Genomic DNA, 23,653 nt, shown 5'->3' with positions numbered 1-23,653 from the left:
TGGTGCATCCCTGACGCACCCCCCTCCCGAAGCGAAGGGGCGCCATCAAGGACCCGTTAACTTTAATCAGACACTCCGCGGCGGCGTACAGAATTCGGATCCGGGTGACGAAATGCGTCCCGAACCCGAATGCGCGCAGAGTCCCGAAGAGATACTCGTGATCCACCCTGTCGAACGCCTTCTCCTGATCCAGGGAAAGGAAGGCGACCGACAGACCAGCCCTCTGGGAGTGGTGGACCAGGTCCCGGACCAGATGGATGTTATCGTGAATGGTCCAGCCCGAGACCGTGTAGGACTGGTCGGGGTGGATCATGTGGGCCAGCACGGTGCCAAGGCGAGCAGACATGGCCCTGGCAAAGATTTTATAGTCCGTGCTGAGGACGGAGACTGGGCGCCAGTTCTTAAGGAGGCGGAGATCGCCCTTCTTAGGCAGCAGGACAATGACCGCCCTGCGCCAAGAGAGGGGCCTCTCCCCGGTCGCCAAACTTTCCCCCAGGACCCGCGCGTAGTCGCCCCTCAAGATTTCCCAGAACGCCCTGTGGAACTCCACAGTCAGCCCGTCCAGCCCCGGGGACTTTCCCCTGGAGAGCTGGCGGAGGGCGCCGGTCAGCTCCACCAGGCTTAGCGGAGCGTCCAATTTTTCGGCGTCCTCCGGGCTGACCTTCGGCAGGTCCTCCCACAAAACTCTGCGCGCATCCTCGCTGGACGGATCCGGAGAGAACAGAGCCCCGTAATAGGCGCGGGTCTCCGCGCTGATTCCCTCCGGATCCGAGACCAGAGATCCGTCATCGGCCAACAGCCCCAAGAGCTGCTTACGGACCCTCCGTCTTTTTTCCAGCGAGTAGAAACACACAGAAACACAGAAACACAGCAACCCCACAGTGCAGATAGAGGCCATTTCGGCCCATTGAGCCTGCACCGACACATATCCCACCCGATCCCCGTAACCCCACGTATTTAATCCCCCTAACACTAAGGGTCAATTTATCATAGCCAATCATTCTAACCTGCACATCTTTGGACTGTGGGAGGAAACCGGAGCACCCGGAGAAAACCCACGCAAACACGGGGAGAATGTGCAAACTCCACACAGACAGTCACCCGAGGCCGGATTCGAACCCGGCTCCCTGGTGCTGTGAGGCAACAGTGCTAACCACAGAAGAAGGGGGAGCCACGGTCCAGGTCCCGCAGGAGCTGGATCCGCGACCTCACGTACGCGCCTCGGGACCCGACGAGCTGCAGGTCGTTCAGCGCACCCTTCTTCTCTTAGTACACCTTCCGCAGGGCCGGGTCCTCGACGACCTGACCGAGACGGGACTCCAGGTCGAGCACCTCCTTCTCCAACCACCCGACCCGGGCCTCCCGCCTCTTGGTCGACCCCTTCGCGTACTCCTGACAGAAGAGACGGACATGTCCCACCATAGCCTCAAGGAGGGGAAGTCCCCCTGCTTCCTTCTCCAGTCGGCCCAGAACCGACTAAACGAATCCTGGAACTGCGCATCCTCCAGCAGCAGGTTGTTAAATTGCCAGTACGCGGACCCCCCCTCGCGGCGCAGCGGAGCGAGCTCCGCCCACACCAGGTGGTGGTCCGTGCATGGCACCGGCCGCATGGAAGCCGCCGGAACGCAGGAGACGTATGCCCAGGAAATGTAGAGGCGGTCGATTCTGGACCTTCTTCCCCCAGACCTCACACTAGTGAAGGCGCTGGAGTCGGGGTGGAGATTTTGCCAGACGTCCACCAAGTCGAAGGACCCGACCAGGTCCCTCAACTTCTCCATCGCCGCCGGGCTTCGCGGGGGACCCAAACGGTCCCTCGCCTCGAGGGTGCAGTTAAAACCCCCCCCGAGGATGACGCACTCGCCCGCGTCGACGGAGCCCAAAAGAGCGGACACTTCTTCGAAGAAGCGCACTTGCTGCGCATCGGTCTGAGGGGCATACACGTTCACTAGATGGAGCAGCACGCCCCCCAGGCAAACAGTGACCTGGAGCAAGCGGCCCGGCATGTGCTCCTTGACCCCCAAGATATCCGGCTGAAAATGCGGGGCCAGCAAGAAAGCCACCCCGCTGGAATTGTTGGAGAGGTGACTCATGCTGACCCCTCCTTGCCACTCCAGGAGCCATGTGGCTTCATCTCCCAGAACGGTGTGGGTTTCTTGCAGGAATCACACCGCATACTTCCCGTCCTGAAGGACCGAGAAGTTATTGAATCTGCGGCCCGCCTCCCTGCTGCCGTTGATGTTGAGGCTGGCTATGGTTATCTTCATGTCAGAAGCATAGTGCAACCTCGACCTACACCTAATGAGGGAAGAGAGCGCAGCCGCCACTCCCTCAGCAGCCCAGTGGGGAACGTTCTGAGCCGACGCAGCTCGAGCGGGTTCACGTCCTCGTCCGCGCCCATGATCATAACGGCGGCGCGGACGGACACGATGAGCAGCGCCAGCTCCGACCACCTGTCGAGGGCCAGCCGGAGCATATTGTGCCGACCCAGGCACGTGGCCATAAAGTCCCGGAGTTCCCTTACGGGAATGAGGAGAGACTCGGCGAGGGGCACGAGGTCATCTAGCGCCTCGTTGATGGTGGAGTCCAAATCGTCCTCCGTGCCCATCACCGAGTCCCCATCCTCCTCCAGGGGGTCGTCACCAGCGGCCGACCCGTCCGTCGCGCAGTGCGCAGCGAACGGCTCGGCCGCACCAGCCAGCCCCGCCTCCGCCCGGATCCCACCCCCAGGATCGGCAGCAGAGGATTCCTTCCTGGGCTCCTATAGTGGCACCGGGCCAGAAGTCGGCGGCGGTTCGGAGTCCCCCCCCGCCTCAGACTCCCGAACGACTGGAGAAACCGGGGAGAGAACAATTCACAGCTCCTCCAGTACGTCCGGCACCAGAGACGCAGCCAGGGGGCCATCCTCCTCCCTGCCACCAACCTCCGACCCAGCGGATGGGGTGTCTTGAATTAAAACCTCGACCGGGACGAGCAGCCCCTGGGAGATGTCCGGGTCGCATTGGGCGAGCTCATTTTCCTCGAGCTCGCCCGACCCGGACCCCCGGCCGCCCGACCCGGCGAGGGGTAACGGTACATATAAAATGTCAATTTCCGCAGGTTGATCCGCGACCCCCCCCACGGGCAGGGTCTCATCCCCATCCCCGGGAGGCACGTGCCGGACAGACCCATCTGCCTCAGCCTCCCGAGAGACAGGCGAAACCTGCCGATCACTGGTGATGATGACAGCGGGGGGGGGTGGGGCGCAGTACCCGCGGCGGGCGACGACTCCCCCTGCTCGGAGGGACCTTCCTCCTTCCGGTCCTCCTCCTCTTCCAGGGGGTCGCGCCTTCTTTTTAGCACGGAGGGAGCGAGGGAGACCTCCATGTCTGCAGAGGCCTCCTCCTCTGCTCCCTCCGGCGGAGCAGGTTTGTCAGGTTCCTCGGGCCCGAGCCCGGCCGCAGGGTACTCGCGTCTGCCCTGATCAACTCCGCGAGGAGCGCGGGTGTAAGGGGCGCAAGGGGCAAGGGGTAGCCCTCCACGGGGGGACCCGCCCCAAGGTGTTTAGTTTTTTTCCGCGCCTTCTTTCCGGCCGGATGCGCTCCCTCCCCCCCGCCGGAGGCCTTGGTGGCATCGGCCCCCGACGTCGACCGCGCATCAGATGTTCCCGATGCGCGGGCAGATCCGGGGGGAGGAGCGGCGGCGGCGCCAGCCTCGGCCGCACGAGATGATCCGGTGGCCTTGGAGGCGGGGCAGTTTTTCCTGATGTGCCCCACCTCCTTGCAGGCGTGGCACCGCACACCGTCCGACATCCAAAAGACGCGATAGGCGGTCCCCTCATGGAGGACGATAAACAGCTGGTGCCGGAAGGAGAAGACGTGGCGAAGGCTGGCTTCCCGGAAGCCAAGCGGGATGGGCGTGATCCCCGACCTCACCTCCTCAAGTTGGCATAAATGGAGGAGGAGGAGCTCACCAGGAACATAGGGCAGGACGTTCGAGATGACGATCCTCTGCGTCGTGGCCTCGAGAGGGTCCACCGGCAGGAAGGTCCCGCCCATGGTGAGCCCCTTGGTGACGGCCAGGGACACCGCCCGCTCCGACCCCAGGAAGAACACAGCCTTCCCGTACATTTTTGAGGCCGCGACGATGGCTGAGGGGCTGACAACCCCAGCCATGGCGTTAATGCAGGCCTCAATGGTCATAGTGGGGTGAGTGTAGCTCTTCACCCCAAGCTTTTTTGTCATAAGTTTAAAAGGTGACGGGGCAGCAGAAGTAGCGGGAGCAGCTGTGGCTGTGGCTGCCACTCCCGCATAAGTCCTGGATGGCCCTGCCACCGGCAAAGATGCAGTCGCCATTATGGGGTGTTTTTATAAGGGCTACACTCACCCCAAGTCACAGGCCTGAAGGTGTTAATGGCCTCAGGTATTTTTTTTTGGTCCTCTATTGAGCAGAGGGAGCTGTTTAAAATGAAGGCACTCCTCTCCCCTTATTGATTGAAATTGGGAGAGGGGCCTTCTCCCCTCTGCTCAATAGGCAATTAATCAATAAAGATGAAATGAAATTGAAGTGCCTAGAGAAAGAGGCAGAGAGAGACAAAGAGAGAGAGAGGGGGGGGGTGGGAAGCCGCAAGGGCAGGGTTGCCACTCAGGATGGTGGGTGGGTGGGTGTTGGCAGGGGTGCACTCTCCGATGGAAAATTAAAAGTCTTTGATGGTGGTGGTCTTCTGGCAGGGGGAGAAGATGTCTTCACCTGGGAATGCTGGAGATGCCCCAGGCTCAGTCCCACACCAGGTCTTAATGATGTAGTTAATGAAATTGGACTTCACCTAGGCAGCTCCAGCTGTCCCAGGTCAGGCAATAGAAGGGGTGCTTATTAGTGGTGTGTGTGGCATAGTTTTTAACAAGAGCCACACACACACACAGACACCCCTTGATGTTCCGGACTTGTTTCTTCTTTTCTCCCCCCACCTGCAAAACAAAGTCTTTGGGAGAGTGCCCCAAATAACACCCACCTATAGATGTTCAGAAAGATGTTCTCCTTCCCTCCTTCCAAACAGTTGGTTGTTTTCTGTTGATGGTGGTTTCTCTCCCCTCTCTCCCTCTCCTGAAGTGGAGGCCAATTTGGGGAGGCAGTGATCGGAAAGGCCTCTCCCCTGGTTGATGTTGTTGCTGGCCTCCTTTCTCCTTCTCCTCCTCTGTCCTCTCTCTCCAGGCACCCCTGTTGATATGATGATGGTGGTGGAGGTGGTGGTGGTTGCCTATCGTTGTCCTCCTCTTCCTGGTCAGGAGACCATCACTTCCCACTCTCCACTCTCCTGGTTTGGCTGCTCCTTCTCCTCCTGCTGACTGAGGCAGCTGCACAGCCAGCAATGCTGAACGTCAGACTGAAGTACAGAAGCCTGCTAGGGCTTTTTATACAAGGGTGGTCACTGCCGGTACTGCAGTATAAAATCAGTTCTTCTCTTAAAGGTACATACACAACACTCTCCAAATTCCCAACTTTAGCACTCTGTTTAGAAGCATTCCATTTGGGGTCACTCTGTGCAGACTTATGTATTCTCTTGGAAATTGTGGCTTCATTTATACAATGAAGGAAGACCTGAATTAATTTACTGAAAGAAATTTACTGGACTATTTGATTATAATGATAGAAAGTCTGAAGCTTGAAAATAATAAATTAACCGCCTTGTGGATTGTTTCTACATGGTCCATCTAAGGAAGTATATTTGAACAATAAAATAGCATTTGTAAAGTTCGAATAAAGAAGAATAATTGAACAATGATTAGTATGTCTCACTTATCTCGCATTACTTGCTTGATGCTTTAGAACGAGCAGTTGAAGACAGCATGAATGGTGAAATCTTCCTATAATTTACTATCCCCAATTACGATGTCAGTAAGGGAACTTCATGAGGTAATATCACAGGAGGATTTTTACATAAAATGTTCCTTCCAGGCTGCCTCTTAAACAGTGATTGTAAAGCATAAACAAAAACAATAGGAAGTGATTGAAAGCTACTAGTTGTTGTGCAGCTATCTCTCTATTACATTTAGGATAATGCAACAATTCAATAAAATGTAATACCCATTAACTAGAACTTTCTATAAATGTAGGAAATAACTAACCTTTTTTTAGCCAGAATATCTATTAGTTTTTCTCTTTGCTGCAATAAATAATACTTTATAATACAAGTTTAGTTTAATTTTATTGCAAAATTATTATTCTGATTTCCCCAAAAAGGTTGACGAGTGACTCGAATTTTGCCGCAGCCTCTGTCAGCGTAGTTGTGCTGTCACATAAATGCCAGCTGAATTATTCATTATCATATACTGTAGCAAAGCACGTTCAAGGAGCAACTTGCACTTGACAAGTATAGTATGAAGTTATTGTTCTTTAGTTATATAACTATATGCAAAAAAAGTGTTCATTCCACATTGTAATAGTTGCTCCTCTGTTTGTCATTGTTAGTACGTTGTCATGTCAACTGACTCAATGAAAAACAGAATTCTGATCCAGGTAAACAGATAAGATCATTGGGAAAAGCTCAGCTCTTTCTGTTGCCCTGTTGACTATGGAGAAACACCATGATTAGAATTGTGGATGTTTACAACACAGAAGCAGATCATGTAGCTGATTTTGCCTGTGCTGACTCTTTGCTGGATAAATCCAAAACTAACCCCTGCCTTGTTCGCTCCCCATTGCCTTGTATTTTTATCTGATTAAAATAATTATTCAATTTAACCTTAAAAGATGCAATGATCTCTGTCGCAGCACTCCCTGTGGCAAAGCATTGCATGCTCCAACAACCTCGTGTGTAAAGAAATGTCTCTTAACCACTCTCCTCACTCCCTTAGGGACAATTTGAAACTGGTGACCTCTTGTCAATGATTCCCCAACTACAGGAAATAATGTTTCCATATTCCTTCCATAAAACGTTTCAAATTAAAAATACCTTCCATGCGCCAGTGAAACCTTGTTGTGCACAAATTTACTGCTGCATTTCCTACATTACAACAGTGACTACACTTCAAAAGTACCTAATTGGCTGTAAAACGCTTTAGGACGTCCTGCGGTTGTGATGGGCACTATGTAAAAACAAGCTCTTGTACACATATACTCTTGAAATAGTTCCAGTATCTCAAATCTCTCCTCATAACCATAGTTTCCCATCACTGGCATCATCCTGGTGAAATTATGCTGTACAGTCTCCAGAGATTTGATGTACTTTCTATAGTGTGGTGTCCAAAACCGCACACAATACGCTAAATGTGACCTAACTGATATTTTGTACAAATTTATTATTATTTCTTTACTCTTGTACACTATTTATAAAACCCAACATGTTAATGGCCTTTTTATGGTTTTACCTACCTACACTTACACTTTCAGGGAACTATGGCCGGGATTTTAATAACCTCGGCATCATCCATGCTGGACGATGTTGATGGCAGGTCCCGACCCCGCTGTTGGCTTCATCCCAGCCTCTGAAATGAATTTCCCTTGATGGGGCTTGTTATGCCCGCCCAGCGCATTTCCCAGCCAATTAGAGTGGGTCTGGTGACGTCATTTGATGACGTGTCATCAGCCGGTCTCCTTAAAGGGACCATGTCCAAATTTATTTTAACATTTCTGCTGTCAGTGTTCTACAGCATTGAGATGCTGCAAACACTGACAATGATGGCACAAAGGCACAGGGATGCACCCAGGCCCTCCAATGATTCCCTGCACATGGGCAGAAGAGACCTCACCAGGAGATCAACACAGCCTGGTTGCACATTGCACAGAAGGGCACAAGTAGGAATGTGGACCTGGGTACACTTCAGTAGATCACAAAACATTAGTACAAAGCCACACACAACCTCATCCTGCTGTGCCTCTCATCACATCCCCATCACTCTGCCATCTCTACCCTACTCCTGCACTCTATCTATATTATCACATCCCCAACTCACTAGCCACCCCTCACACTCACCCTCATCCTGGTGCAATCATACCAATTAACAACACACATGGGTAGGCACTTGGGTGTTTTTTGCAATGTTCATGTAAAGTTTCCATTAATGTGGTGTCAAACATTGAAACCTTTATTTTCAACACTTTGCGTTCTTCGACAGATTTGTGTGCATCTTTGGAAGTAGCTTAGAGAGTTGCAGTGAATCGTGAGACATAACGGTACCCCCGCAATGGTGATGAGTGTGAAAGGAATGGCTTGGGCTTTATGGTGTTGGTGTGGGGTGATGCCAACCTGGCGCATCATGTGGCAGCCAGGGTGCACAGTGTCAAGTGAAGTAAATCTGGCCATGGTGAGGCCATCCCTGGCCTCCCAGAGAGTAATGTGCTCAGGTGCTGATGCCTTCTGTTCTATGCAGCATGAGATGATTGCAGAGAAGGTTGGTGGTGTTGCTGCTGGTGCTGCCTGGTGCTGCTGGTGTTAGGGCTGACCGTGGTGGGAGTCTGTGGACCAAAGTGAGAGATTATAGAGGGCACCCTTGCTGATGGAATAGATGGCAGGTGAAGTATAAATGACAGAAGCGATCTGTCAATGGTGAGAGAGGTAATGAGGTCAGACTGGATGAAGATTTGTGTAAAGGCTTGCAGCATGGTGAATCTGTTGTGGAAATGCAGTGAGGAAGAGCTTGTGGCTGAGGTTAGATATCTCTGTAAGGTGGGAGCTTTTACTGTACATTAGAAGCTGTCAACTCATCAGCTTATTCAATGGTCACTGAACTCCCACCTCAGCTTGACAGATGTGGCCCATGACCAGCGTGGACCCCATGGGTGAGCTGTCAAATGCAGAAGGTAAGCTGAAATACACTCTTAAGTGGCTCTAAACAAGCCACTAATTACCTGAATTAATTCCCCCGCTGTGAACCCACCGCTGCGTGTCGGGTCTGCTCAGCACTGACAGGTCCGACATTGGGAAATTCACGTGGCGACGGGTTTACAGCGGGGTCCTGACCAGCTGGGGAAAAAAAACACTTTCCCACCCGACCCACCACCCGCTGACTCCCCGGAAAATCTCGGCCTATGTGTTTGAACTCCTAAGTTACTCTGTTCATCCACACTCTTCTGTATCTTTCCATTAAGTGTATACACCCTTCCCTTGTTGGAGTAGAAACATGCTGATCGAGGAAGCAACAACAATAACTTGCATGTATGTAAGACTTTTAGTGTAGAAAATGTCCCAAGTGCTTCACGGAAATGTAATCAAAAGAAATAGACACTGAACCAAAGAAGGAACTATTGGTAGGGATGACCAGAAGCTTTTTCAAAGATTGGGTTTTAAGGAAGATCTTAATGGACAAGAGGGAGGTGGAGACATGGTGGAGTTTAGGGAAGGAATTCCGGAGTGCTGAGCCTAGGTGACTGAAGATACCGCTGTCAATGGTGGGGTGAAGAGAAAGTCCTTTATGCATTCTACAAAATTTTCCCCACTTTGTCCACCTATACATTACCTTCATTCCAATTTATTTTGGGATAGTTGAAATCACCCAATAGAATTGTCCCATTGCTTTTATATGTCTATCTAAATTGTTTGCAGGTCTCTACCTATATTTCATCTGTCATTGGTGGGAAACAGAATTATACCATTCCCCTTCCTATTTCTTAGCACTATCCATATAGATCTGTCTTAATGCAATTCCTAGGAGACCTTTACATTCTAGTGCTGTGATAGAATTCTTTACTAATACAGCTTTTATCACTTCCAGTTTCTCCTGAAAACATTATAATCACAAATGTTAACTGCCCAGTACTGTTCAAACCAAAGTTATGTCTCACTTTTAGCTACTACATAACAACATAAGAAATAGGAGCAGGAGTAGGCCATTTGGTCCCTTGAGCCTGCGCCGCCATTAAGTAAGATCATGGCTGATCTTCTACCTCAACTCCACTTTGCTACCCTATCCCCATATCCCCAATTCCCTTGTCACTATATCATATTCCTCCACTGTTATTAACCCTTCTAACTTTTCATAGGATTACTTGGATATACAGAACAGAAACAGGCCATTCGGCCCAACCAGTCCATGCCGGCGTTTATGCTCCACTCGAGCCTCCTCCCATCTTTCCTCATCTAACTCTATCAGCATAAGCCTCTATTCCCTTCTCCCTCATATGTTTATCTAGCCTCCCCTTAAATGCATCTATACTATTTGCCTCAACCACCACCCTCTGGGTAAAGAAGTTTCTTTTGAATTCCCCATTGGATTTCTTGGTGACTATCTTATATTGATGGCCTCTAGTTATGCTCTTCCCCACAAGTGGAAACACTCTCTCTGTATCTACTCTGTCAAAACTTTTCATAATTTTCAATTCTGTTGTGAAAACTTTGTGCATTTATATATGTACCACTCAATCTTTACTTACTTATTTTAGAACATCAACTCTTATTCTTTTTTCTGGTTTTCTCATTTAATGTTTTGATACGCTTCACACAAGGATTTCATGATCTCTGTGTTTAGAACCTCTGGTTTTCTGGCCTTCAATTCAAGTCGACGGAAGTTAATGGGGATTCCCTTGTGCAAACTGCTGTGACGTCAACAGGCTGTCTAAGTAGCCAATCAATAGGCAGAATTTTCACAGACAGCAAACAAGGAAGTGAGTAAGCTTGTAAAATTCTAACTTTCTTAAATAGTTAGAGAGAGCAAAACAAAGATTGGGGCTCGCATATGGGGAAAAGTCAAACCTGAAATAAAGATGGACAAACTTATGTTTTTTATTAAAATGGAAAATTTCACACCGCACACAATTAAAATTAGTTTTCCAGGCCCATAACGTTTGTTTATCAGTAATAACACTGTCAAACCCCCAGTTATACCTAATCCCTTTGGGTCTAACTTTTAGTGGGGAATGTAACAACATACTTACTGCGGAAGAGACGAAGTTTTCAGCAGTTTTGATTGTTAGAAACTAGGGGTGCCTAAAAATGTATATGGCTACATGAATTATACTGTGTTTAACTGATAAGTTTTGTTTTCCTGAAAAGCTTGCATTACAATTTGAGACAGTCTTTTTAATCAGTTAGATTAGGTGAAACATAAACATTCCACACGGGGGTCCATAGGATAGCCCTGCCAGGCTAGTTATCTATTGTTTGTAAATTAGGGTTTTGACTTTGTTAATGTGGCTTTAATTTGGCCAGTGAAGACCCAACCTATGTTTCTTCTATTATTACTAATAACCATATTATAATCTCCACAGATAGAATTTGGAGTTTGTTTAGCAGAACTGCTTGTGAAGATAATTAAAAGTTAATTAGGAAAAGACATAAAATGAAAGGAATTTGAGGAGGCTAAGGTATCCATCTTAGAATGGACCATTTGCTAGATGAAGGTGAGATAGCGACTGGTTAATGTGCGACAGCTCTGTCTGGGGCCATGATTAAGAGGGACAGGGCCGGGCCTTGTACTTGCTGGGTTAGGGAGGATAGAATCAAGAGAGATAAGATGGATTCCAATGGAGGAACCTTCAAAATGTAAAAACAAGAAAGATAAATCGGATGAAGTAATGAGACCCTCTTTTGGGGAGGGCTTTCATCCAAGAACCAAGACAAAGAACTTGAGCTGCCATTGGTTGATGAAGTTTTAGAGGAACCTCTGTAGGTTAAATGGTCTTGTCAATAACATGGCCTCAGGCCCACCCCTAAAAAGAGAATAAAAAGTGACACCCCAAGGGCTTGCCCACAAAGACTGTAGAGGGGAGAGCCAAAGAGAAGTTGCAAAGAGAAGTTGGGCTGGTTGAACGCTCTTTTGAGAGTGATCCCATGCTCACCATCGGAGGTTCTAGGGAGAGAGAGAGAGAGAGAGAGAGAGCGAGGCCAGAAGCCAGAGAACTGTTCAGGCACACCAGCCATCTGTCTGATCGGGTCCGATACCAGCTGCTTGTCATGGTCATATGTTTTTGCTGTATAACTAGTGTGTTATATTCCATCCTAAATGTAGCAGGCCAGGTAGATAAGGTGGTTAAGAAGGCATACAGAATGCTTGCCTTTATTAGCCGTGGCATAGAATAAAAGACCATGGGGGGGTTATGCTTCAACTGTATAAAACATTAGTTAGGCCTCAGCTAGAGTACTGCATGCAGTTCTGGTCACCACATTACAGGAAAGATGTGATTGCACTAGAGAGGGTACAGAGGAGATTTACCAGGATGTTGCCGGGAGTAGAGAATCTGAGCTATGAGGAAAGACTGAATAGGCTGGGTCTGTATTCCTTGGAACAAAGGAGGCTGAGGGGACACCTTATTGAGGTGTATGAAATTATGAGGGGCATAGATAAAGTGAATAGAAAGGACCTATTTCCCTTAGCAGAGGGGTCAAAAACCAGGGGGCACAGATTTAAAATAATTGGTGGAAGGTTCAGAGGAGATTTATCAGGAAATGTCTTCACCCAGAGGGCTGTGTGGGTCTGGAACTCATTGCCTGAAAGGGTGGTAGAGGCAGGAACCCTAACCACATTTAAAAAATACTTGGATGTGCACTTAGGATGCTGTAACCTGCAGGGCTATGGACCAAGAGCTGGGAAGTGGAATTAGGCTGGATAGCTCTTTGTTGGCCGGCGCGGACACGATGGGCCAAAATGGCCTCCTTCCGTGCTGTAACTTCCTATAATTCTATGATTCTATAAACTCCGATTAAACACAATATACCACCAAATTGGTTTGCACTCGATCCTGTTTACCAGAGATACGTGAATCTCTAAAAATTATTTGACTGATTGCACAGATTCTCAGCTCTGTGCGGGGTGGGGGCACAGCGCAGCCTGTTTTGGAGCTGTCAATGGCTGACTGCAACTTCAGGATTTCCGCCTGCGCATGTGCCAAATCCCGAAGTTGCGGTCAGTTTCAAAGGCAGAATGATGCTGCCAGTTCACCATCATCCCGATCACAAATTCCAGGCCAATGTCCGTATCTCTCAATATCTCATTGCCTTTGTCTTTCCCTTTCCCTTCTGATAATATTTTCTTATTGTTTATTTCTGTTAAACAGCTGCTTCTATTCCAATGGTTTTATTAATCCAGCTCTCCCCCTCTGGTCCGAAACTTTGAATTTCCCCATCTCACCAAGTTATCTTCAATCCTCCTCCACTGCTTTGTTTACCCTCTCGTCATGATGGTCATTGATATTGCTTGGGTTCAGGTGAAGGCTATCCCTTTGGTAGAGCTCCCCTTTTTCCAGAATTTGTTCCACTGCTCCAAAACTATGAACATTTCCCTCTTGCACAAGTCCTGAAACCACATATTGACCGTTATAATGTTCTTCTCCTTAACTTGACTAGTTTGTGGCACAGAAAACAGTCTAGAGATTAACAAGCTTAAGGTCTTGTTTTTCAATCTTGTGCCTGTCTTGTTTTGCACACTTTGTACAAAAATAATAAATTGCAGGACAACGGAGTATTACAGTTTAAACTCTTTTATGAAGCATCAGGTCTGATCTCAATCATACAACACAGTCGGGACAAGATGGAGTTAGGACACTAGCCTGGGTCTTCCAAAACAATAGCAGTCCTTACAGATGCCTGCAGACCAATGACAACTCAGCATGTGATCACATGTGAATATAATAGGTATTCCTTACAGACACCTGCGGGCCAATGATAATTCAATATGCAAATATTACATCCCCTTTCTTTTAAAAGAAAAATGTTATGCATTACTTTTAAACCTTTCTTCTACCTAATCTTCTCGGTAGCATAAACATATAAGTAAACTCAGCATTTAACTAGCGCTGAAAACATCTCAATGTTTCAATAACGATATACAATTTTTTTTTTAAGGGCAGCGATCCGCCTACACCCTTTGACAGATCAAAAGTCAAGGATAACTCTAGGATTGACCTCTCATCCCAACCTTTTGTGGTATGAAACTGAGCATGCTCCTGAATCAGTCAACAAATCAGGTTCAGGTTTAGGTTCAGGTAAGTATGATGGCCTAGAAATTCATTATAGCCACTTTTGGGGCGGTGAAGTCGGGCGGCCGCTAAAGTTTGCGCCCGGCGCAAAGTCGAGGCCACTTCACCGATATTCATTTGCATTGCCCTAAGAGGTTGCTGCTGCGCTAAAACAGGCAATGCACGACTATCATTAGGCGCTAAGCCGGCAGCCCGGGGCGCTAACAGCGGAAGTTGGGCGCAGGGCAGGTGCGGCGAGCTGCTGATTGCCGGCAGACACTCTGGCTCCGGTGAGCTCTTAAAGGGGGAGGGTGGATTTGTTTTTTTGACAGGCCGAGACTAGTGTATTTGTGTTTTTGGGGAGGGCTTCTCTCCATCACTTTGTTGTTGTTGTTGTTGTTCCTCCTCCTCCTCCTCCTCCTCCTCCTCCTCATCCTCATCCTCATCCTCCTCATCCCCCTCATCCCCCTCATCCCCCTCCTCCCCCCAAAGAAGGAGTGTTGCAAAATGGCTGCCTTTTCTACTGCAAGAGTGCCCTTTAATTTGCGCTCCCCGCGGCCCGCCTCGGCTGTGTACCGTTCCACTTCACAGTCGTTCGGGCCGCCAGGCGCACAATGGGGCGGCGCGAGTGAAGTTCCGGTTCCGGGCACACAAAGGGCGTTGCACGACGAAATGGCGTCATGATCTGCGCGCGCAGATGAGCGCGCGCAATGACTTTGCGCCGGCGCTAAATGTCTACTGAAGTTGGGGCGAGGCGCAGATCATGCTGCGCCCAGGCGCTAAGCGCCTAGCGCTCGAGATCTACTCCTCCTAAGGCGCTAACGGCTGGCGCAGCCAACTGAATTTCTAGGCCGATGTGTTTTGTGTATTGCTCTGTTCATCACACTCTGTTGAACTGATCCTCTCATCAGAATGATGGTGTTGTTCCTTGGTGTTCACGAGGTGCCTGCGATTGCAACGGTACACCTGTCCTTCTGGGGTGTGGGCGTGATACGATCGCTCAGTGTCAGCTGGCTGGATGATGACTGCTGGCTTCCAGTAGTCATGCTCCTGGATTCTGAGTGATTCTCCATTGTGCAGCGGCGGCAGTAGTCTAGCTGACCTGTCATAGTACCTCTTTTGGTGTTGCTGTCTCTGTACACGTTTTGCATGCACTTGCTTGCAGCTGATGACCTCTGGCTGCAGCTGCTCGTTGGTGCTTGGAAGGATTGAGCGAAGTCTGCGGCTCATCAACAGTTGTGCTGGTGACTTGAAGTTGTCAACCGGAGTGTTGCGGTACTCAAGGAGACAGATGTAGGGGTCTCTTTTGTCCGCTTTGGATTTGTCCATGAGTGTTTTTGCAATCTGGACAGTTTTTTCAGCAAGGCCATTACTTTGAGGGTAATGTGGGCTTGATGTGATATGTGTGAAATCCCATGCCTTGGCAAACGACTCAAACTATTTTGATTTGTATTGGGGGCCATTGTCTGAGGCTAAAGTCTCTACCATGCCATGCCTGGCAAAGGCTGCCTTTAGCTTGTGGCTCACAGCTGCAGATGTGGTGCTGTGAAGCTTATCCAATTCAAAAAATCTGCTGTAGTAATCAACAGTCACTATGTAGTCCTCGTTGTTCCATGTGAACAGATAAGAACATAAGAACATAAGAAATAGGAGCAGGAGTAGGCCAATCAGCCCCTCGAGCCTGCTCCGCCATTCAATAAGATCATGGCTGATCTGATCCTAATCCGTTGCCGCGACCTGCCAGGGCCTGTCTGGGATATGGTGAGGTATCATGGGCTCTTTGACATTTGATGGGCGGTGTTCTAGACAAATGGAACATTTTCTGACAATGTCCTCAATGTGTTTGCACATTCCGGGCCAAAACATAATGTCCCGTGCTCATTTTTTGCATTTTTACATGCCCATATGTCCAGCATGAATTTTTGTCAACATCTCTTCTCTGAGACTGGTAGAAATGATGATTTACTCCCCTTTGAAGACGATTCCATTGATTTGTGACAATTCGTCTCTGTGGCTCCAGAATTCAAATATGCTCTGAGGGCATTTCCTCCTTTCCTCAGGCCATTCTTCATGTATGACTTTGCTCAGCAGTGTGAGTTGTGCATCTTTCTCTTTTCCTGCTCGGATCTCCTTCAGTTTTGAGTCACTCACAGGTAAGCTGTTGTACACCATGTGCACCTGCACATCCATGCCTTCACTGAGGCTGCTGTCCTGGTAGCTAAGAGACTTTCTGGAGAGTGTGTCTGTGACAGGAATGTCTTTGCCTGGACGGTGAATGATTGTGAAGTCCTACTTCTGTAGCTGAAGGATCATTCTCTGTAGCCTTGGTGGGGCTGCGGCTAGTGGTTTCCTCATGATTGACTCAAGGGGCTTGTGGTCGAATTCCACAATGGCTTGTCGGCCATAGACGTACTGGTGGAAACGCTTACATCCAAACAGAATTGCAGATAGCTCTTTCTCGATTTGAGCATAGTTGATTTCACTGTCTGAGAGAGATCTGGAAGCGTAGCCGATGGGCTTTCCTTCTTGCAGTAATACTTTGCCTAGTCCGTACTTTGACGCGTCCACTTGTAGTCTGAGCTCTTTGTTGGAGTCGAAGTAGGCACGAACTGGTCCTGGTTCTCTGGTGATTAGGTCTTTGTTTTTCTGAAATGCTGTGTCATGTTGTTTGTCCCACAGGAACTCATTGGCTTGTTTAAGCAACTGAGGCATGGGTGCGTTGATTTCAGAAAGGCTCGGGGCAAACTTGGCTAAGTAGTTAACCATGCCTAGTACTGTCTCCAGCTCTGCGCGGTTCTTCGGCGGCTCCATCTTCTTGATGGCAGAGATTTTCTCTGGATCCGGCTTAATGCCATCAGTTGAGAGGCGATGCCCGAAATAACTGATCTCGGTGGATCCGATTATGCTTTTCTCGGGGTTGAGCCAGATACCTTTCTCGCGTGATCTTTGTAGCATCGCACGGAGGTTCCTGTCATGTTCCTCTCTATTCCTGCCATAGATGAGGATGTCGTCTACGATTGCAACTACTCTGTCGAGGCCTTCATAGGTTTCGTCGATCTTCCGCTGGAATTCATCCTGAGCTGAGATAAGACCAAATGGTAAACGCAGATATCGGTAGCGTCCAAATGGTGTGTTGAATGTTGTTAGCTTAGATGACTCTTCCGTGAGCTTGATACTCCAGTATCCTGATCGTGCGTCCATTACACTGAAGTAACGTGCTCCCACTAGCTTGGGTGTGATGTCATCTAGCGTTGGTAGAAGGTAGTGAGGGCGTTTGATAGCCTAGTTCAAATCTCTGGGGTCGAGACAGACTCTGAGCTTGCCTGTACATGGTTTCTCAACCACTACTAATGCGTTGACCCACTCTGTCGGTTCTGCTTCCCGGACGATGATTTCTGTATTCTCCATGCTCTGCAGCTCCTCCTTCAGGTGACTATGTAGAGCAAGGGGTATCCTTCTCAGTGGGCAAACCACAGGTGTTGCTGCTGGGTCAAGGTAAATAGTGCATTCACCTGGGAATAGTCCGATTCCATTGAAGATATCAGCAAACTCCTCCATGACTGTCTGCTTATCAACTGGTGCTGTCAATGATAGCACTAGCTTGACGAGGTCCATGTCTAAACATGCTTTTAGACCTAGCACTGGAGGTGCTCGAGTGTCAACATTGTAAAAGTCCAACATCATGTCGCATTCTTTGTACTTGCATTTCATCACGCCCAAGCACAGTTAAAAACCATAACCGGCGCCATGAACAATGAGCTGCTCACCCCCATAGCCGGTCAGTCTGCATGAGGTGGGCTGTAGCTCACACTCATCCTTCAAGCTGTGATACTCACTCAGAGGAATTACATTAACCTGAGCTCCAGTGTCTAGTTTAAACTTAAGCTCTTTGCCCTGTTTTCCTATCTCAATATCGGCAAAGGCTTGCTCAGTCTCTGAAATCTGTTTGTTCTGTGACACAGAATCAATAAACAGTTCCTCTGCATTTGGCTCTCTATCTGGCATTTGGCTGTCACTCACTGTGTGTACTGTTTTCCAAAAACAGTCCTGCAAACTTTAGCAAAGTGGTTCCATTTACCACATTTAGCACATTGTCTTCCTTTGGCAGGGCAATGCTCCTTTTCTCCATGCATCTGGTTTCCACAATATCCACAGTTTTTGAAGCGTTTTATGTCTGTGTCACTCATTTTTAGAACTCCCTCTATTCTTTCTGTTCTGAAACATGCTCTCTGGGCGGTGTTCTTTGGTGTGTGTCTATTAACTGCATGCACTGTCTGTTCACTCAAGCTGTTCATGGCGCCGGTTATGGTTTTCAACTGTGCTTGGGCTATCTCGTTCGATCTAGCTATGTCCATAGCTTTGTCCAGCGTTAGCCCGGACCCAACATTCAAAAGATTCTCTCTCACTTTAGCTGAATGTGTTCCAAACACGATGCGGTCTCTGACCATCTCATCTTTATCTTCTGCATATTCACAGTCTTTTACCAGCAGTTTTAACTCAGTCACGAACTGTTCAAATGACTCACTAGCTCCTTGTACTTTCTCCTGAAACTTGTACCTAGTGAATATCGTATTTGTCTTGGGCATCACATATGCTTCAAAACGGTCAAAATAACTTTTCAGTACCTTTGCTTCATCCGCGGTGAGAGACCATGGCCTAGAAATTGGGTTGGGGCGCCAAAGTGGCGCAAAAGTCGCCTGAGCGCAGCATTTAGCGCAGCGATCGGAGTGATACCGATCACCAGAAATTCAGTTTCAGTGCCCCTCGACGGAGACGGGGCGAGGCTCGAGGCGCTCCGTGTCCCTCTTAGGGCGCTGAGACTGATTATCGCAGCGCAACGTGCCGCAGCGCCACACGCTGCGGCACGGCACGCTGTGGTACTGCAGGCCTTCCTCCAATTGTTAAGGGGGAGGTGCCTGCAACAGCGCAATCCCCGATCGCTAGTGCCGGCAAATGAGCCCAGCACCAAGGAGAAGTGCCGGGACCTCGGGAAACAGCCGGCAATGCCGTGGGGGGGGGGGTGAGGAGGCTGGGGACGGAGGTGCTGGCAGGCGGCAGCCGAAAAAGCGGCCGCCCCGCACCTCCACCTTAACTTGCGCCGCTGCCGGCACAGTAAGGCCCCGTGAACTGGGTGCGGGTAGCGAGCGGCGCAACTGCGGCGTTCGCTACCAAATATCGCGAACGGGGCATGAATGGGGCGCTGCGCACACCGATGATGTCATCGGTGGCGGTGCAGCGCAAATGCCTAACGCCACCATTAGCGCCCCTACTGAATATCGCCGGAGACGCAGCCAGTGGCGCTACAGCCACTGACTGCCTCTTTAGGCACTAACAGGTGGCGCTACTCACCTAATTTCTCCCCCCATGTGTTAAAAATGTCTCTCCCTTTTTCTCCGATCCACAGGAGTAGGTAGCTGCATCTTTCTTCCTCCCCTTTGCTTCTCAACGGACCCGAAAACATCAACTCCACGTGTTGCTTGAACTTGCGCCATTCTCCAGGTAAGTTCAAAGATTCCCAATTCATTCGAGGTAAGGGAGCTCCAACGATGTCCATTTCAAATCCCTGTTTTGCACACTTTGTACAAAAATAATAAATTGCAGGACAACGGAGTATTACAGTTTAAACTCTTTTATGAAGCATCAGGTCTGATCTCAATCATACAGCACAGTCGGGACAAGATGGAGTTAGGACCCTAGCCTGGGTCTTCCAAAACAATAGCAGTCCTTACAGATGCCTGCAGGCCAATGACAACTCAGCATGTGATCACATGTGAATATAATAGGTATTCCTTACAGATGCCTGCAGGCCAATGATAATTCAATATGCAAATGTTACAGTGCCTACCTCCTCAAACTCCCTCAGCAAGACCATTACTTTCAAACACTGAATTTTCTGACTCATAGTGCAATTGTGCTGCCCCTGGATATGCTGAGTATCCATGGCGGCTGGCATATTGCACTAAACACACACCACAAGGGCTCCTTGCATTCCCACTGAAAAACATGGATTGTGTTAACCTGAAATCTTACCAGTACCAAACTCTCACAAGAACGAATCTCTGCTTACTCACTTCATGCAACTATTAATTATAACTGGACTTCAAGGCTGAACTCCTACTGAAGTTAAGCTCCCCACTCTTCTGACCTTTCATGCTCCACTGGCCTCTTAGAGCTCGAGATTGATCTCTCGCTACTCAGCTCAAATTCATACTACCTTAACTTGCACAGTAACCCAATTGCCACAGAAAAAAATGACTTTTCAATGAACAGCTAATCACACTAGCTATTTAACAGCTAATTACACTACCTATTCACCCGACCAATTAACCTATTGCAGGCTCAAACCAGCCCACACTCAAGGCACCAAATATACATTTATGTACCTCCGGCCAGTCAATCATCTAAAATTAATTAAACTAAATTTAGGGCTAAAAGTTTGGTTGCGTAGCGCCCATTGTTGGGCACCACAGGTGCTGATTTGACGCAAGTGGCGTCCGAGCAGCACGCATACACTTCTGGTGCAGGCCGTGGGAGACGCCATTATAGTGAGGGCGTTGGCATTGGCGCTGGGTGCATGCGCCAGAAGTATGCAGAGTACGCAGATCGCATAACGCTGATTTGACTCCAGCACTGCCATTTTCTACCTCAGCGCTGAAGCTAATGCCCTCTCTTAACCTCGCTCAGCTGGACGTGCATTCAGCAGCAGGAAGTACACCCCACCAGTGCTATTTAAAGGGATCACCACCTACTTACAGGTTAGTTGCTAATTGATTTCTACTAGTTGTTGCTGAGTTTGTCAAGTTTGGTGTTTTCTAGACTTTTTCAAAGTTGCCTAAGGTCTACAAGGAGTGGTGTGGCACGTGCTCAAGGACCTGGTACTGATTTGCAAGGGGTCTGCTCAGACCAGTTGCTCCCATTCATGGGTGCAGTCGTTTGCATCCCCCTTGTGTTTTCAGCAGGCTGAGGTTCTGCAGAAAGCGGAACTCTCCACCCGCAGAGTTCCTTCTCCAGGTCTGATCTGTTAAGAGGATTCTTGCCGGCATTTCCGATGTCCCTACGGGTGTGTACACAGCACGTACACACCCATAGGCATTGGAAAATACGGGCCAACGCTTCTCTCTCCACAGATGCTGCCTGACCTGCTGAGTATTTCTCGCATTTTCTGTTTTTATTTCAGATTTCCAGCAACTGCAGTTTTTTGCTTTTCTAATAACTTTAATTGGTGCTAGCCTTGCACGAACTTGGGCCCACTGATGAGCGTGCAGCCACTCAGCAGCGTGTTTACCACTGGGCTGCTCAGCACTATCATTTAAATTAGCAGGCAGCATGAAGTTTGTGTGCTGCCTACATTACTTTGAACGGGCATGGGTTAATCACGCATCACAACCCCCGCGCCCAATTTTCGGGGGGGCTATCAAAATTTTAGCTCCTTATGTCCCAATTACTCCCGCTGAGGCTAAACTCCAAACTTTTATGATCTTTCATATTTTCCAGGCCCTTGCAGCTTTCCTCTCAAATGTTTTAATTTACACAATTGCCCAGCTGCCACAGGAAAACAGCCAATCAATGAATTTTGTAAAAAAATAAATACTCCTTGTATAATTAAGGTATCAATCATTAAAGCAAGAATTAAAATCATCAGAAAGTATGGAGTGGCATCAAGGCATAGATTATATATAGCTGGAATAATTTGGATCCTACCCAGTTTATTTAATCTGTTGAGGGAAATGAATAGCTACTGATAAAACTTCCAAAAAGAATAAGGTTGGTTAATGACATCTTAAAGTAATTTCACAAAATTTCTAGGCTATCAATCTAACATTAGAATTCCCACTATTCAATGCTGACAGTAGTTTATTCAGCACATAACTGAGTCATTTAGCACAATAGGAAGGTAGAGGAACATACAGATTAACATATTTCAGAAAAAGGGGAACGTTCAGTGGAGCGCTGACCATGGCAATATCATTAAGCTAGAGAAAGTCAAGATAGGTTGCAACAATGAGAGTTTCGATGATAGACACGAATGAGCCTATCAGTGGACAATATTTCTTAAATCTCATTCAGGAGCATGAGCGAAGTGCAGAAGAGTCTTATCAGATATAGTAACATTTAAGGAGAACAAGGAACTTTTGAGGAGAACAGAAGTGTTGGACACAAAAGAAGGTAGTTTTAGCAATGGAGGAGGTGTGGGAGTTCCATTTCAGGCCACTGAGAACAATAATACCAATAGAGATAAAGAACTAAGGTTGAAGATATTTAAAGTAAGAGGTGACAGTTAACAGTTATTCTTGCGAGAGACATGAAAAACTTGTCATTAAAGAACCAAAAGGAACAAGATTTTCATTGGCATGGAGGAGATCAAGAAAAAGTAATTCAGCCACTGAGGTGTGAACACGATGGGCATACAATCCAAAGGAATTAGATCAACATGGAGAAGAATCATCAGTAAACGTAAGAAAAGTGTTTTGTGATGAGCATGACATGAAGAAACATGGGTAGAGAATAGAGCCCTGGAGAATTCATCAGCTATAGCATAGATGGATCCATCAACTATAACATAGAGCAATTAACTCTGTGTTAGAAGAATTCACTTCACAAAGAGGCAATAGGGGAGCTGTGCCAGTTACTGCAAGAGGACCTCCATCCATGGTTTTCTTTCCTCACAGCTCTGCCTGTAGCTATGAAGGTTATGACCACACTCCTCTTTTATGGCAGTGGGTCATTTCAGGCAGCCACAGGGCATTTATGCAATATCAGCCAAGGTACCATCTGGGCATGCAATTGCCAGATAACTGACACGCTTTGCTCTAGAGCTGGGGATTTCTTCCAGTTAAACACCAATACTAAGGCAGCAGTAAGACTGAGCCATCCACTTTTATGAGGTTATTGGCATTCCCAGGGTGCTCCTTTGACCCTATTCCCACTAAACTGTTGACTACCCAACTTCCTTTTCTGGCTCCCATGTTAGCTGACATTGTTAATATTTCTCTCTTCAGGTACTGTCCCACTCTCCCTCAAATCTGCCATCATCACCCCTCTCCGCAAAAAAAAACCCTTGACCCTTCCATCCTTGCCAACTACCACCACATCTCCAACATCCCTTTCCTCTCCCAAGTCCTTGAACGTGTTGTCGCCTCCCAAATCCGTGCCCATCTTTCCCACAACTCCATGTTTAAATCCCTCCAATCAGGTTTCCGCCCTTGCCACAGTACCGAAATGGTTCACATTAAATTCACAAATGACATCCTTTGTGACTGTGACAAAGGTAAACTATCCCTCCTCGTCCTTCTCGACTTGTCTGCAGCCTTTGACAAGGTTGACTACTCCATCCTCCTCCAATACCTCTCCACCGTCGTCCAGCTGGGTGGGATAGTACTTGCCTGGATCCATTCTTATCTAGCTAATCGTAGCCAGAGAAACACGTGCAATGGCTTCTCTTCCTGCTCCCGCATCGTTACCTCTGGTGTCCCCCAAGGATCTATCCTTGGCCCCCTCCTATTTCTCAACTACATGCTGCTCCTTGGTGACATCATCCAAAAACACAGCGTCAGTTTCCACATGTACGCTGACGACACCCAGCTCTACCTCACCACCACTTCTCTCGAACCCTCCACAGTCTCTAAATTGTCAGACTGCTTGTCCAACATGCATTTCTGGATGAGCAGAAATTTTCTCCAATTTAATATTGGGAAGACCAAAGTAATTGATTTTGGTCTCCGCCACCAACTCTGTTCCCTAGCCATTGACTCCATCCCTCACCTTAACATCTGTTTGAGGCTGAACCACT

Source organism: Somniosus microcephalus, chromosome 4, assembly GCF_052327205.1.
Source record: "Somniosus microcephalus isolate GS21.2 chromosome 4, FLI_Smic_1.0, whole genome shotgun sequence".
In the NCBI taxonomy this organism is placed as follows: Eukaryota; Metazoa; Chordata; class Chondrichthyes; order Squaliformes; family Somniosidae; genus Somniosus; species Somniosus microcephalus.
This window is presented reverse-complemented; position numbering follows the sequence as displayed.